We start from the raw sequence: 6,441 nt of genomic DNA on the forward strand, positions 1-6,441 counted from the left end.
GGGATTCACGGCGCTTATTGTCAGATGGTGGTGAGACAATAAATACTATTTTGATTCATTATTTCCTTTTCCGATATTGTAAGAGGACTCCTTGTCAGAGGGTTGACAGAAAATTAAGAGATAAAAGAATGGTGCCAATGATGTGACAGCATTAGGCCAACCTTATTGAGAAACCTCATGACAAAACCTTATAGTAAGACAAACCGAGCGATCCTTCCCGTAGGCCCTTCTTTCTCCTTTCAAGACATTGTTATTACATTCATACCAATTTCGTGTAAACCATAACACACTAAGAGAAGAGATTTATTTAAACAATCTAAATAAAAGATTATTTCCGATTTCATACGACGTTGTACACTATTATGAAAGCATAACTATCTTACCAGAGAGAGAGAGAGAGAGAGAGAGAGAGAGAGAGAGAGAGAGAGAGAGTTAAGTGTCGTGGAAAATATCCCAGGTTGTATATGGGGCTCTAGGAAATTGAGGAATTCTACAAGGAAATTACTTCTGGCCCATTTGTTTTGGAGAGCACGGTTCCCAAAAATTCCTGTTCTGAAAAAGAGGAGGAAAACATTTATAGAGAGAGAGAGAGAGAAGGTGAGAGAGAGAGAGAGAGAGAGAGAGAGAGAGAGAGAGAGAGAGAGAGAGAGAGAGTCCTGATGCTAATCTGTATGAAAACTTGTAGAGCTATTAGTATGAAACTGGATAAAAAAGAAACTGACAATAATAATAATAATAATAATAATAATAATAATAATAATAATAATAATAATAATAATAATAATAAAACCAGAAAACCACTCACGAAGAATGACCGGAGTCCATTTTGACCTTTGACCTTTCCCTCCAGAGCATAATGTTTCCTTCATTAAAATGCAGCGGAGAAGAAAAATCTAGGAAAACCTACAACTGTGCTATCTATTTCCTATTTTACCTGGCCTAACCAACCTTAGACTCCCCGCACTTGTTATAAACAAAATGAACAATCAGTAATGACTAACTTTACAAACAACTGGAGAATCCTGAAACCCAACTTCAACATTTAGTTGTGGATGTTACAAGTCACCATGTTGGCAACACTTGAAAACATGTCAGAATCACTTGTCATCACGTCAGCAACTCTTGTCAACTTATCACCAACACTTGCCAACATGTCACCAACATTTTTCAACATGTATGCAACACATCAGCAATACTTTTCAACATGTCTGCAATACTTGTCAACATGTCAGCAACATTTGCCTACATGTCAGCAATATTTGCCTACATGCCAGTAACATTTGCCTACATGTCAGCTACTCTTTTCAACATGTCATCAACACTTATTAACATGACATCAATACTTGTCAACATGCCAGCAACACTTATTAACATGACATCAATACTTGTCAACACGTCAGCAACATTGGCCAACATGTCAGCAGCTCTTTTCATCATGTATGCAACACATCAACACGTCTGCAACATATGGGGACATGTCACCAACACGAAGAATCTTCAACTTGTCACCAACAGTCTCATGGCTTTAATGACTTGAAATGAACTAAAGGCCCGTCCCGATCTTAGAACTGAATGAACGTGAACAGAAACAGCCGAGGACAACAAGCAGTCAGGGACTATCATAGGGTCCCTCACCTTCCACGAGGACCAAATTAACTGGGCAATCAGAAAGCTCGCTCTCTCTCTCTCTCTCTCTCTCTCTCTCTCTCTCTCTCTCTCTCTCTCTCTCTCTGCCAATAACACTGACAGAGGTCGTAGTCTTGGCCGAGTGTATTGATGTTGGCTTATGACCGACGACATCAAACAGGGACTGATTGCAGGCGATTTGATGAGGAACAGACTGATGGGGAAGGGAGGGTTGATTTCTGTTAGGACAAATGAACTTTTTATTAAGAAAAATGATATATGTGATTTATTATGAGAATATCCAGGTCAGAAAAATGGATTTACATTGGTCTGTTATTCAAACTTTTTCTTATTTTTATTTTTCTTAATAGGAGGAGGTTAAGAACGGGACTCACTCTCTTTCTCTCTCTCTCTCTTTCTCTCTCTCACTCCTGAATAAAGTACTAAACCTATGATAAGCAGGCCATACAATACCTGTTTTTTACATTTCAGTATAAGAAAATTTATGAAACATAAAAATTAACTTAAAAACCTGAGGGATGAGGGTGCTAGTCCCTCGCCCTAACACATAGCCAACAGAGCTTGTCTTAGCTGTTCTTGGGAGGTAACCCATCCAAATACTGTCCAGACCAATTTACTTTATTTCACAGGAATGAAAACCATTACCTAACATGTAGGGATGTTTTTAATAAGAGATCTTGACATTTCAATAGAAATTTATGTATTATTTCTCCCAAAACTGTGACAAACAAAAGCGGAAGGTAAAATTATTTAATATTATCAAAGAGGCAACATACGAAGTTTGACAAATTACAACATGAAGATAAAAAGGAATACCAAGATCATAAGATCAAAATTTAAAAAACCAAAATCTCCAAAAGGAGACTGGTCCAAAGGCCTTTGCCGGCGCCCCCACCCCCCCGCGAAAAAAATCCCTTACAAAGAGGATACAGGACCTATATTTGCAAAAATCTACAACTAACACCAAAATCAAGAGAATTCAGAATTTCCTAATCCAACTACCCAAGCCAACTTGGGGGCTTGGCTCCCACCTCCCCCCTTTTCCCCACCCCACTTTTCGGGTCCTTGCAATGAAAACTGAAATAAGTAGTAACCAATAACTGGATATTCGGAACTCGTTCCCGGTGGAAAAAATTGGAGCCTCGATTCAGATTTGGTTCGGAGGCGCTTTCCCTGATGACATGGACATTATGGACACCCAAAAAGTGATCAATAAACTCTCTAAGAATGAAGAAAACAATTAAATATAATTTTTTTGAATAAAAATGAAACGGGCAAACCTAAAAGTATTAAAAAATTGTCTCAAAATAACCGAAGTAACTTCATATAATGACTATTCGAAGACAAGAAACCTTTACCTCTTCAACATGGTAGAGTTGCAGTTGACATGGACTGCCCTTGGGTTAGAAGCCAGTGGGATTGAATGAATCTATGAGAGAGAGAGAGAGAGAGAGAGAGAGAGAGAGAGAGAGAGAGAGAGAGAGAGAGAGAGAGAGAGAGAGCAATTACTAACCTTTACATAAAACCGATTGATTCTTTAGGAAATGAGTAAACTTATGTCAGATTCCACGAAGACATGAAGTTTTATGTTAGATTCTATGAATAAACAAACAAACAAATAAATAAATAAACAAAAAGGCTAAAAAATTCCATAAAAAATAAAATGAGCTGAAATGAAGAGGGAGAAGTGAATCCAGTGCCGGTGAGAACAAAAAGGCCCAAAATGGATTCCCTGGAAGAAAATGAGGCCTGTGATTGACAAAAACCCTTTCAGAACTCCTCAAAAAGTTCTTCTCTGGTGAACAGAATCATTGCGTCTTCTTCCTCCTGCAAATATTACTACAATTATTCGGCTGAATGTTCCTGTCATTTGCAGACCTGACCAAGAGGTTATATGGAACCCTTTGTCTTTCAGGATCGGGTACTGATTTTTTCAAAAACTCTATTCAAGAGGTTTATGCCAGACCTTCCCAGGAAGTTTCGAAAATGGTTTCTGTGTCTCATTCATTCCTGATAACAAGACACAAATATAGAAACAGATAGCCTTTGCGTAGAGGTAAATCCTGTTCATGAGTAAATTTAAATCTGAATTCAATACAGCTGTATTTTCCTTGAATACAGTAGGTAAAGTCACAGTTCACAGACCCACTGATAAAACTTCACTTTCTCTGAATACAAAACTGACCTGACAGTGAGACAATGCCTTGAATCTCTCGCCTGAATTCGACAGCCACAGAACTTTAATAAAGGCCTCTCACACTCCCCAATGTCATTACTGGACCTATAATGAGGTTAATTTCAACTAGGGGATAAGACCAATAGTGCCTTTTGGACTGTAAGTAAGTGAAGACTCTGAGAGAGAGAGAGAGAGAGAGAGAGAGAGAGAGAGAGAGAGAGAGAGAGAGAGAGAGAGAGAGAGAGAGAGAGAGAGAGATGAAAGCACTGGTGACAAAAAAGTAAAAAAAAAAAAAAAAGGAAATGAAAACCGCACTTTAGAACATAAGAATTATTGTAAATGAAAAATCAACATTGCAATCTGACGATTTTTGCTCTCAAAGGATAGCAAAGGAAATCACATTTATACATCTATACATACATACATTTATACAGCAACAAAAGCAAGAAATACAGTAAGTAAATAAGAACAAGGAATCTTGAGGATTCCCTTTCCACAAACCTCCAACAGCTTCCTGGATAAACTTTTCCTCAATGAATCTTGGATATTGGTGCGTGGTGGAAATGCAGACGAGAATCGAAGGGTATACAACTGTTGATTCTCCCATACAAGAGACAGCTTCATTAATAAGTAAGGAGAGAGAGAGAGAGAGAGAGAGAGAGAGAGAGAGAGAGAGAGAGAGAGAATCTGTAAGAAGAAAGGGTTGATTTCACAGGACCTTGAGGTGTAAGGATCAGAGAGAGAGAGAGAGATTACTTACGATGAAGTTAAGGCATTTCTGTCTGAAAAATGAAATCATTGTGTGTTGGTACATGAGACTGAGTTTATCATGTATAATTAAAACTTTTCCTCGTTACTTTACACTTTAGAAGAATAAACACACGTCGACAACTTATAGCAAACATATTACAAACATGTTTAATACAAGTCAACGACTTTATGTTAATACTATCCAGTGCTTCATAAGATAATCTTGCATTTGCCAAAGGTCCGTCATCTACTTACGGTCTCTGACGTGTTTCCAACATGTTTGTGATAGTTATACAGTAAGTTGTCTACATGTTTATGACATGTATATGATAATTTGTCAACATGTTTATGACACGTACATAAATTGTCTACATGTTTCTGACATGGTTTACTATAGTGTGGACAAAATTATATTGCAAATGTTGGTTACGTTGCAACAAGAAAAAAAAAGACATTGATTTACTGAAATCTGATGAAAAGGACATGCTCTATCTATTAATCAGCCGTGTGTACATTCCCATTTATATTATTAAAAAAATAGTCATCCATAACACAATAGGAAACACACAAACCACCAAACTCAAATCACGACAACCACAATCAATTGGACCCCAGAATGACCTCTGATGCAAATTGCACGAGACAAATTCCACGGGGGCCGGGGGAGGCTTTAACTTGATGAATACCCTTTCCAAGCAAGAAGGCGCAACAAGACAAAGCCACGAAACGAAGCTCATTCATCCTGAAGGATTCATCAAAGATTCATCATCAGTCGAAGAGAGCAGCAATACAAAGCCTCTCTCTCTCTCTCTCTCTCTCTCTCTGTCGCTCCCGAAATAGATTCTCTCTTCAGACACTTCACTACTTAATTACATTTGCCGGTTCGTTAGAGCCCTATTATCTTTTAACAAAGATGGAATCAGTCGCTTCCGAAGGATTTGCGATAGAGGATGACTCAATGTGCAACATCAGATGATGCAATTTACAACATCAGATGACGCACCCAGTCATCACCGTTCACGAATATCCGATTTTACCTTCAGAAGGAATCTGTCGAGATTCTGATGAATGCTTCCTCCCAAGAGGCACAGGATTACCTCGTCGAGGTCATTCTTTTATTCTTCATTTCATCATAATGTGACGGTGTGGGATCCAAAGCAGAACTTCGCTAAAGCTCGTCAATTTCTCTTTCCCTCTTTCCTTCCATTTCCATCTCTCCCAACTTAAGGCTGCGACCCAATGCCGTCATCTGACTATCAGGTACATCATTCATTGCACAGGTCAGCGAAGTCTCGATGGGTTTAAGCCTCAGGGGGACACGTGGTCTCCCGCTAATGAGACGAGTGGCTACTTGTACACACACACACACACACACACACACACACACACATTATAAATCATAACCACCATCACCGCAAAACCGAATCCAGATTTACGTAGCAACACTAAACTTAACATTTCCAATTTCCACTCGAAACAAAATGAGAAAACTCTCTCTCACGCGCATGCGCAAAATAATAAAAGCGCCCAGCACAGCCAAGGCCGTTACGTTGTGGACGGACGAACTTTTGCAGATTTAATTGAAATCTGGAAAAGGAAGAGTTAATAAAAAAAAAAAAAAAAGAAAGCAATCACGAACGAATGACTGGTTCAATTGCAAGGCAATTCCCACCGTCAAAATATGATCGTTCAGAACGCTGCCTTAGACCAAGAGGAAATTGCGCTATCAGGTTGAACGGTGACGCTAAAATTCACTAGTATTGGATTCTGGTCACCCTTCCACCCACCTACCAACCCCACCCCACCCCACTTTTGAAAAGTTGTTCATGGGATTATCTGCCAACATACTGAAACTATATATATATATA

The sequence above is a fragment of the Macrobrachium rosenbergii genome, chromosome 45 (genome assembly GCF_040412425.1).
Source record: "Macrobrachium rosenbergii isolate ZJJX-2024 chromosome 45, ASM4041242v1, whole genome shotgun sequence".
In the NCBI taxonomy this organism is placed as follows: domain Eukaryota; kingdom Metazoa; phylum Arthropoda; class Malacostraca; order Decapoda; family Palaemonidae; genus Macrobrachium; species Macrobrachium rosenbergii.